Consider the following 11,271-nt stretch of genomic DNA (forward strand, 5'->3'; position numbering starts at 1 on the left):
AATTAAATCAAAAACTCTTTGCTTTTAAAAGTTAGCCTTTTCTGTAGAGGACCACCTTAAGAGCAAGGGATCATTTCTTACTAAATTTATAAAATAATAAAGTCAGTTAAAAATTTTAAATGTAAACAACTTTTTTCCCATAAACAATTTGGATTTAAATCTGGTCATTTTATTACTTGCAATGTTAATAATTTGTTTCAAGCATTTGATGAAAACAAGTAATTTCTAGGTGTATTTTTTGGTTGAAGTAAAGTTTTTGATCCAGTCAATCATCCAGTCAATCATCCAGTCAATCATCAATTCCTTTTATATTAACTCAAAAGTTAAGGAATAAAAAAATATTAAATTGTTCCGGTTTGAAATTTATTTGATTAATAGATAGCAATATATACCATTTGGTAAAGAAAAAATAAATTATGAGACAACTACCTGTGTTATTCCTTCAGGATCTTTATAAAATATATAAACAATTTAAATAAATTTTCTGACATTTTAAAATCAGTTTTGTTTGCGAATGGTGCTAACTTGTTATATTCCAGTAAAAATATCAATATATTATTTCGAACAGTAAACAATGAACGTGGCAAATTAAGTCAATGGTTTAAATCAAAAAATTATTTTTGAATATCAGCAAAACTAAATAAACTTTATTCTATTGTCTTTATAAAAAACTAGATATTTCCCTAAAACTTCCGAACCTTATTTTATTGATAAGAAATTAAAAAAGAGGAACAATCAATAACGTTTTTAGGAGAATTTTCCGTCATATAAAATATTTAAAAATATTAAATACAAATACATCATATATAGTAGTTAAAAGACCGGAGAACCTGAAGAAGAAAAAATCTTATCATCAGTAACCTTTGAAAATTAAAAAGAAGATAAACTTTTATTGTTAAAAAAAATCAAATAAAGAATTTTATTTGAAAATAAGTTCAATTATGTTCTTTTTGAGAGGTATTGGATTCTCTAAGTTTAAGACTCAGGCTTGTAATATGGTTCCATAGCATTGGGCTACGATAAGAAAAAAAAGATTCTTGTAAGTTTTGACATATGGAATGGTTTTACAAATCTTCCTCGTGGTTGAAGAGACATCCGAGTTTATATTTATTTGGAATACGCAAACAATATTGCCATAAGATAAGTAACTATTGATAAACTCAAAACATAGCTGAGTTGGTGTAGATTTATCTAAGGTTTGACGAGTTTTAAATAAAATACCAATATTTCTCGAAATTTTATTGGAAATATATTTAATGATCTCTCCAGGATAACCTTTCATCTATTAAAACACCAAGTAATATGTTTTTTAAAAACCGCTCAACTTTGATGTTATTTATACATAGCGTTAGTAAGGATGTAGAAATATATTGAAACTTTCGTTCAGAATGGAATAAGGAAAATTTTATTTTTATCAGTGTTTAAAGAAAGGCTGTTAGTTTTAAGCTAGTTTGTTATTTGCTACTTGAAATAGAGAAGAAAATGTTACTGTGAGAATAAAATAAATTGGTGTCGTCTGCAAGCATGATAGTAGATATAGTATTAGCTTCTCTATATAGATTGTTAACTTAGATTAAAGAGTTAGACAAAAATAGTTAAAGATAAAATATAAAACAATATGGGTATATTGTACAAAACCAAGATTATTAAATCTATCTTGTTTGAAAAACTTGTACTTTCTGCTTGGTGCAGCACTAATCCAACAAAAGTAAAAAAAAAATGCTAAGCAGACAAAAACTGGCTATAAGCACAGTGTCAAACGTAAATCGTTTCTCTCACACACAATCACCATTTAATGAACTCATCATTTTAAATGTATTTAAACTAAATCTTAATCATATTCTTAGCGTCATGTACAAACTATATATAAGATTAACAATCTTATTTAATTCATTTTTTACAAAAATAAATCACATATACTTTACTAGTTTTTCAAAATACAGTTACATCTAATTCACAATCCGCGATTAAATTTGCGATTGCAAACCGAGGAAGTAAGATAAGAACAAGATAACGAGTAGGATAAGAACACTCCTGTTAATAACTTACAAGCTGTTAAATAATTAGCTGAAAACTAATTTTTTTATTAACATATGTTTATATAAAAAGATATACTTATTGAAAGTATATCTGAGTGTCAAGTTTTATATTATACCCTATGTTGGTACGGAGGCCTGGTTTCAAGTGTTAGAAATTCGATTTATTCCAACATTTATTTTCTTGTAAGTACCAAAGTTTTCCGTTCTACTGTTTAACAAAACTTGTAAAAGCTTCTTTTATATATATATATTTTTTTATCATTATATCTAGCATTATTTAAAAGTTTTCCGAGAAGGTGTCAAAGTGTTTTTTTTTTTTGCTTTTTATCCTTTATTGGAAACTGTATTTCTTTTCTTAGAAACCGTATTTCTTTTTGTTTTGATGTTTTTTGGCCCAACAATGCGTTGGTGGTCTCGCTTTGGGTGTGAGTTTTGAGAGTATTTTAAGTGTATACTAATGGCTAAATCAACCTGAATTTTAAAAGAACCAAAAATTTATAAAAATTTTTGAAATAAATTTGGTTTTATTTAAAAAAGAATTACTTAAAATTTATTTACAAAAATCAATATTTTTAAACAAAACTTGATGTAGTCAATTTCTTTGACATTTTATAGTAATAATAATTGTTGTATAATATATTTTTACAATGTTTAAATAAAAAAAGTGGTAAATTTTAAAAACATAAAACTCTGATTTATTTGAGACCCAGATTGATGCATATTTAGAGAAAAAAATTTCAGGGGTTCAAGGGACCCAGCGAGTGGTTAAGGATTATTGGGAGTGACCTAAACAAAATTTCAGTATGGCATTTATGAGTCATTTTCTCGTTCCGTCAACTCCGTTACTGAAATTTTGTCCAACAGCTATAAAAACGCAATTTTTGTACAAGTAACATAAAAAACAGCACGGTGGGTAGTAATACTTATCGTTAATATAAACTTTTTTTTTTTTTCGGATATTTCCAACTAGAATTTAAAATTTTGTGTGCACAATTGTTAATCAAAAATGTCCACTCCGTAGATGCCCTGCATCTAGGACTATATTGTTATACTCAACAATTTTTTTCCTGTTGTAGCTCTTGTCAAAAACTTGCTGTCCTCACATTTTTTGTCCACTCCGTTATTACATTCTAAAATAGTCACAGGTTTGTAGTTTTTACTTATTTACTAATTAAAATAATGAAAAAAATCCAGTTCTATGGAATTTATTAACATTTAAAGTTATATCGTGCTGCAAGCATTATTTATATAAAAATGAGAGCCTATTTACCTTATTTTAAAATGATATTCTTATTCGAAGTCTACTCCGTTACGCTTTTTTATTCCGTAAAATTACAAATTTTTATATGGCATGTTTTAGTACTCTTTAAATCTTTTGGACAATATAGCAATAAAGGATTTTAAAGATGTTTTCCAATGAGTAATAATGAGATATTATTGATTATGTATAATTATGTCTACTCTGTTACTGTCAACTCCGTGATTTCCTCTTAAAAACGGAGTTGACAAAAACATAACGGAGCTGACATCACGAAGATAAAAAATATCAAAAGCTTTAAACTAAGCTATTTTCTGCTTTAAATAAACACGTCAACCATTAGGGACTTACTGCAGCGATAAAATAAGATTACCTTGCAGCATTAAATACGATTACCATATGTACGCTGCGTTCTTTTACTTTCAAGTTATTGTAAGAGTAATTTGTAAGTATTTTAGTATTAGGATTTCATTTACTGTTTGGTTTTTATTTACATTTGACTCTAATACGTTTGGCTTTTAAAATAAATGTAAATCTAGAAATATATTTTAATAATAAATAACTAATAAATAAACTTTTGGTGTATTAACAATTACAGTTACTATACTATTTTTCCAAAAGAAATACAACTAGGCATATAACATAAAAACTTCAAAGAAATCTCGTGCTGAAATTCAGAAAGCGTTTCGGGACAGACAATTAGAAAAAAATGCAGGCATATTTCGTGAAAAAGAACGCAAACGTGGGCATATGCGGCGTGAGCAGAAGAAGGTTAAAGTGATATCAGAATTATCAGAAAGGAAAAAACGAATTGTTCGTCGTTGTTGGCGCGTCCAGAAAGCAAAATTTAGAGCTTCAAAAAGAAAGATTGAAACATCGTTATCAGAGTCACCGGAACGCGAGTTGAGTAGGAATAACGAACGTAAACAAAGAGGTAGAGCAAAGGTTGCTTACCGAAAAACAAAGGCTTATAGAAAAATACAAAAATTAACGGACGAGTTGGAAACTGCTAATTGTTCAGCCCAAAAATACGAAAAACGTTGGTTAAGGCTTAAAAGCTTCCTGCCTGGTTTAGAAGCAAATTTACCTACAACCACTGATAGATTATCTATTTCTTCTGTAGAAAATGGTTTTCTTACATATGAAACAAGCAGGATGTCAAATTTATTAGCAGGTAATAAAACCCCAAACTCTTCTTTTTCATCAAAAAGTACAACTCCAAACAGCGAATGCCATCGCGGTAATGCATCGCCTGATGCTGAAACACAGGATTTGATCAGAGAGTTTCTTACACGTGATGACAACTCTAGAATAAAAACTGGAAAGAAACAGACTGTAACAAAAAATAAAGATAAAAAACAAAAGCGACAACTACTCGATTCATTAATAAACCTTTATGAAAAATTTAGCGCAGAATATACGAGAAACAATATTTCATATACAACGTTTACTCGTTATCGCTACGAAAAGATGGGAGAAAAGAAAACAGCAAATGTTATCAGGAAAAGTGTGAAGCGTGGAACACTTAAAGATCTTAAATTAAAATTCTGTGAATCAATTCGAAACGAGCTATGCAAGCATGTTTTTATAATAAGACACCAGTTAAGAATGTACAAACAATTAAAAGAAACAGTAAATGTGAACGAAGCTGTTGTAAATATAGATTTTTCTGAGAACTATGTGTGCAAGAATTTTGCTGCAATTCAATCTTCACATTTTGGAGAAAGTAACAAACAAGCTACATTGCATACAGGAGTAATTTATAAAATGGATGGACATCAGTCATTTACAACTACATTCGACTCTTTGAGACACAACCTCCTTCTATCTGGAACCCGTGCTTATTGAACTCAAGATAGATAACCCACAAATTACAGATGTTCATTTTTTTTCTGATGGACCAACCACACAATATAGGAATAAGCAAAACTTCTTCTTATTCTCTACATTGATATACGAATTAAAACTTAATTTAGCCAGTTGGAATTTTTTTGAAAGTGGGCATGGCAAGGGAGCAGCAGATGCAATAGGAGGATCTGTGAAACGTCAGGCAGATCAATTGCTTAACATGGGTTGTGACCTTCCAGATGCAGAAAGTTTATATAATTTTCTTAACAATGGACATTCATTAATAAAGTTTTTCTATATTGAGGGATCCAAAATTACATATTTTGACTCAAAATGTTCCAAAACATTAAAGGCTATTACAGGCACTATGAAATTGCATCAGCTGCACACAGACAGAAAATTTACTGTTTTGTATCGAGATTTAAGTTGCTTCTGTAAGAGGGCTACAGTTTGCACATGCTACAATTTAAAGCGATATATGTTTTCCAAAAACACTAGCACGGTAAAAAAATATTTGTGTATTTTATTATTTTGCTAATTTATTTGTCTCTATAATAACTAAATTTATTTTAAGTACTTCCGTGAATTTCTTTTTAATATTGCAGAATTTTAACAGTGATGAAAGTATTACTTCAGCCAATGCAATGGATGTCAATGATTACCAATTTCAACATTTAAGCAACAATATCATTGATCTGGTTAATTTCGATGAAAATTTGAATATCTTGTTGATTGAAGCAAATGATGTTGTGAGCGACCACGACTTTCTTCACGTTAATGATGTACGGTAATGATCCAGTAACGGAGCGGACAGTATTTGTGCAATTTAAATCCGAAAAAGATTTTTGTCGAGTAAGTTTCTTTTTTTAAAGACGCTTTACCTTTTTTAAAAAGACAATGTACTGAATTTATTTGTATACTAAGATTTTCCCTTTAATTTAAAATGTAACTTACACTGTTTTGCTTTAAAATAATAAATAAATAGCAAATGTCAGTAACGGAGCAGACTTTGTCACATAAATTAAATTTTCTATGTCATTAAATTTGGCTAATATACTTAACATGTAGGCTGTAGTTATAGTACCCAGTATATTTCATTACAAAAATAGAATTTGTTACAAAAATAATAATAATTCACAGATATAGTTACATTTATGTTACGGTAACGGAGTGGAAAAAATTATTGGGCCTCGTTACATGATGATATCCAAAAACATTTAAAAAGCAGATTCGTGCAAAACCAAATCTATTTTGTACACCCCTAATGATGAAATTTAACATACTTGTTAAAATTTTATAGATAGTCCAAACTTTATTTTCATGCAACATTAGTTGCGACAAAACCGTCTTATGAGAAATTGACTCATATACGCCTGCATTTAGAATTCGCAATACAGATATGAAGTCCTTATCTTGAAAAAGATATCGAGTAAATAAGCAAAAAGGTTGAGCAATAAAATCTAAACCAGAGTTGCGTCATTTTTCATACAATGAAAGACTAAAAAAAAAAAAAAAAAATGAAATTGATATTCTTAAAACAACAAAGAATAAGAGGAGATCTCATTCAAATGGTATGATATAATGAAGAAAATATTTTGGAAAGTACTTCTTCAGCATGTGTTTTATAAATTTTTCAGGTCTTTTTTCAAATATTCAAGGTAAAAAAAATCATTTAATCACTGAAAAGATTTATTTAAATCAAAATTGTGTGGAGTTTTTTACATAGTGCACAGTCAAATTCTGAAAAAGATTACCAGATAAAACAATAAAAGTTAAAAACATCATCTTGTTTAAAGCTAAACTAGACTTAATTAAGTCAAATGCATCATTCAGGTTGATGAAAAATCACAACAAACTCTTACCTTTAGTTGAAATACTGAAAGAATAAATTGTCCGAAATTTTTCTCTAAAATAAGTGTTCAAGTGTGTCCTTATGTTTTTAACTTTATTAAGTAATAATTTTTTGTTTCAGCTAATTTTTAAATCTCTGCTTTTTTCCTTTCTCCAGAATAATTTTTTCTTTAACAGTTATACATAAGACCTTTATGAGCATTACTTAATTTTAACAAAAAGTGCTTCTGAATCATTTTTATAAAGTAAAAAAATAGAAAAAAGATCTTTAAAAGTAAAAGATATTTAAAAATTTAGAAGTTACCTTATTTAAAAGGTAGATAAATCTAATTGAGACCACAAAGTCTAATTGGAAATAGTTATTGACAATTCTATGAGTAATTTTTCGTAATTGGCTTTTTACTAAGGTTGTTCACTTTTGCAAAAGTTGAGTGTTCGATTAAAAAAAAACTTTTCAAAGCTCTATTTTTGTTTCGGTAAGTTTGAAACGATTTCTTATTACTTAATTTTGAACCGAAATGAATTTCGCTTTACGAAATTCACGATATCCTATCAATACATTTTTTTAATTGCCGAAAATCTAAAAATAGCTCCAAAATTTTTTTCTCTTTCGAAAATTTGAAAATTGTATCGAAATTTATTTACATTATCAAAAATATACCGAAACAATTTTTTACTTTCGAAGCTCTATTATTTGTATCGAAATATTTTTATATTATCGTAGTTCTAAAAAAAAGCATTTTATCACCTATAATTTGTATCAGAAAATTTGTAATTGTATGCGATCGAAATTTTAAAAATGGCACCGAAGCAATATTTCACTTTCGAATCTCTATAATTTGCACCGAAAAATTTTGATATTATCAAAATCATAAAAACGGTATCGAAATAATTTTTTATTTTCGAAATTCTTAAACTCACTTTAAAACATGGCTTACTAAATAAAAGACCTTGCCAACGCGCGGCTCGCGTAAAAAACTGGAGGTGAGTCTAAAAATATTATTTTGTACTTATTTATGTTTTTTCATTTGAGTGATTTTTGCCCTAATATTGTTTTTGTATTATATATCTTTTAAAAGTAACTTATAAAAAGTGAAAAAATTAATTATTAACCTTTTTTTTAAATTTGTTTATAACAAACGCGTTTTCATTAAATTTTTTCCTTTGAGTTTAACTTAAGTCACTTAATAAGTGACTAATAATCTAAAACTAATTTCAACGATTCAACGATTTAGTAAGTAAAGTTAAATTTATAATTTGCTATGGCTTATTTACAGTTTTTACCACAAAATTTAGTAGTGGGTTTTATAAAAGAAATTTTCGAGAAGAGATATTTATACAAAAATAAAATTATTGTAGGACAAAAAGTAAATACAAGTTTAAAAGATATTTTACTAAACATAATCTTTTTTACAGTTTTAAGCATTGTTTACAGTTTAAAACATTGCAAACATTTTAATTTGTGCTGAGTTTTATCAACTTCTGTTTTGACTCCTTGAGTGAACGAGGTGAATAGAGTTGACAATAATTATTAAATAAAATATTTATCATTGTTAGTCCATGATATCTTTCCATACCAAATAGATAGTATTCTGATATCATTATAAGGTGGTTATATAGTGATGACCAACAAGTGTCATTGTATACTTCATAAAAAAAGAATGTAACAGTAAGTTGCCGATTGGTAAATTTTGTCACCAGGAATGGTTAAACCTCCTCAATTTATATCCTTTACGAAATTTCCATATGCTTCATAGAAATAAAAAAGTGTCGTCTGGATTTTCATTTTTATGAATAATGTACTCAGCAATATATACTAATGACATTTTAATATCGACAATCAATGAATTGCCAAGAGCAGGTAAATTAATAATAATGTTGCAAATAGCCTCACTTGGTAAAAATTTACATTTTGAACAAGAGTGATCTGAACGAAGATAGCAACTTTGTACGATATATAGTTACTTTTTCAAGAACTTGTTACTCTGACTGGTAACATTTTGTAAAGAAATTTTGGTCTATTAAACAAAGTTATCACCAAAAAGCTAATAAGTGTGTTTGCACACTGGCCCTCAACAAATTCAAGATCGATAAAAATGTCAATGAAAACAGTTTTCAGATTTTTTTATACTTTTTTTGTAGATCACAAATCTGTTGAAATTAAAATCTTAACTGCTCGTCCATGATTTATAACTAACTTTTAATTTAGTCATTAATTCAAAACATATTTTTTCATCTGGCATATGGTAATAGAGAAAACTGTAAGTTCTAAAGTTGTTATTATTTATTAATTACTTCAGCTATCTGCAATACTTTTGAACGTTATCATAAATCTACAATACGCAATAAAACCACACTTTTGCATACTATAAATCCAATTGGAGAAATTGTTAAGAAAGTGAATAAGAATAAAAAAAAGTAAAAAATTGTTTTTATCGATATTTTCATAATTAATGTTAAAAAGAACGGGGTTCAAACAAATAAAATTAAAATAAATAAAAGATAAAGGTGTTATAAATGTCTCAAACTAAATTCCACAACAGCTTTCATCAATCGCTCCCCATACAACACATCAGTGATTATATTAATTTGATATTGTGACCAAGACTTTAAAAAATCCTTATGGATTGACTCTCCGTCTTGTTCAGATACAAGTCGTAGCCCATAACCTGATTTCAGTTCACAAAGGCATTGTTCAATGTGTTTAAGAATTACGTGCATTTTAAGAGTTTCAGATAAATCTGTTGCCTGAAACATTGTTTTAAAAACTTGCAGGTAATGAGATAAATTGTGCGAAACCTTTCCAGTTTCAAAACAACATTTGACAACATTGTCCATTGCTTTTAGCAATGAAACTAAAGGTAACAACAATAACGAGCAAACTTTACCAAAGACATCAGCTTTAAGAAGTTTATCTGCATGTTGAAGTAGCTTACGACATGCATAGCCTTCAAAGACCTCACCCTAAACAAAATATACGAATTAACTCATTTTGATTTTAATTAGTAGAAAGTCTCTACATTTTTTATCAAATTCTGACCTGGTAATTTTTTTAAATCAATTTTAACTTTAAGGGCCATGGCATGGCTTTTTCTCTGCCTAAAAGTGGCAAAATTTCGTTCCAAAAAACATGATTGACGAATCCTTGTATTAAATGTAATTCAGGAAGAGGGAATTTAGCTATAACTAACATCGAATCTGGTTCGTTAAAAAGTGGAAGGTTCACTGTGCTCATAGTGTTTAGGGCATCTCTTTTTTTATTCCTCCTAATAGCTGAAACCTAATAAAATATATATTGATTATATATTATAAATAATAAAACAAATTTACTTCTGAAAATTATATTACAAATTAAAAATTAAATTTTAATGTAAATATACAGCGGTGGCCAAAAATTAAAGACCACTCATTTTTTAGTTGGTTTCTTAATCTTTAAATTAAAATTAAGAAGATTCTAATTGACATATTAAATTTTTTTTTTTAATATCTTGTTAATTAAAACATACGGATTAAAGTGGTATAATTTTTTTAATCTAATTCTAATTAAATAGCGTTTAACTTATTAAAAAACTGATGAGTACTTATAAATCTTCTTTAAATAAATTGGACAAAATTTAACGACCACTTTCAAATCTTTAATTTGCACTTATTAAAAATAATAATCCATTATTTTTTTTAACTGTCTTAATTGCTTATTACGTTGGCTATAAAATAAATTGTCGAAACCTGAGTTTCGATATCAAATAAACATTTATTTTTTGAATTCCAATAAGGATATAAAAATATTGCAAAAATGCGTGCAAGGATCGAAGAAAAAGACAGATACGCGGCTCTTGTATTAAAAGAAGAAGGCTATAGCATCAAACAAATAGCAGATAAGCTCGGAAGGTCTCACTCTTGCATTATGAACATAATTCAACGATACTAAGAGACCCGATCATTTAATGATCGTCATAGGACTGGACGCAATAAAATTTCAAATGACCGTGATGTTTGCTCGTTAGTGAGATTAATGAAAGAAAACAGACAAGCATCATCTACAGACTTGTCTACGAAATGGACACTGTCAAATGGTTTGAAAGCAAGCCCTAGAACTGTGCGAAGGGTCCTCCACAATTTATATTATTTATGGCGTGCTGCTGCAAAAAAACCACGCTTAAATAAAAAACAAAAATTTCCCAGGAAAGAGTGATGCAAACTACATAAAAATTGGTCAACAGATCAGTGGAGCCGTGTGGTCTTTAGTGATGAAATGAACGTTGAGGTAGACAACAG

The sequence above is a fragment of the Hydra vulgaris genome, chromosome 11, assembly GCF_038396675.1.
Source record: "Hydra vulgaris chromosome 11, alternate assembly HydraT2T_AEP".
Lineage (NCBI taxonomy): Eukaryota > Metazoa > Cnidaria > Hydrozoa > Anthoathecata > Hydridae > Hydra > Hydra vulgaris.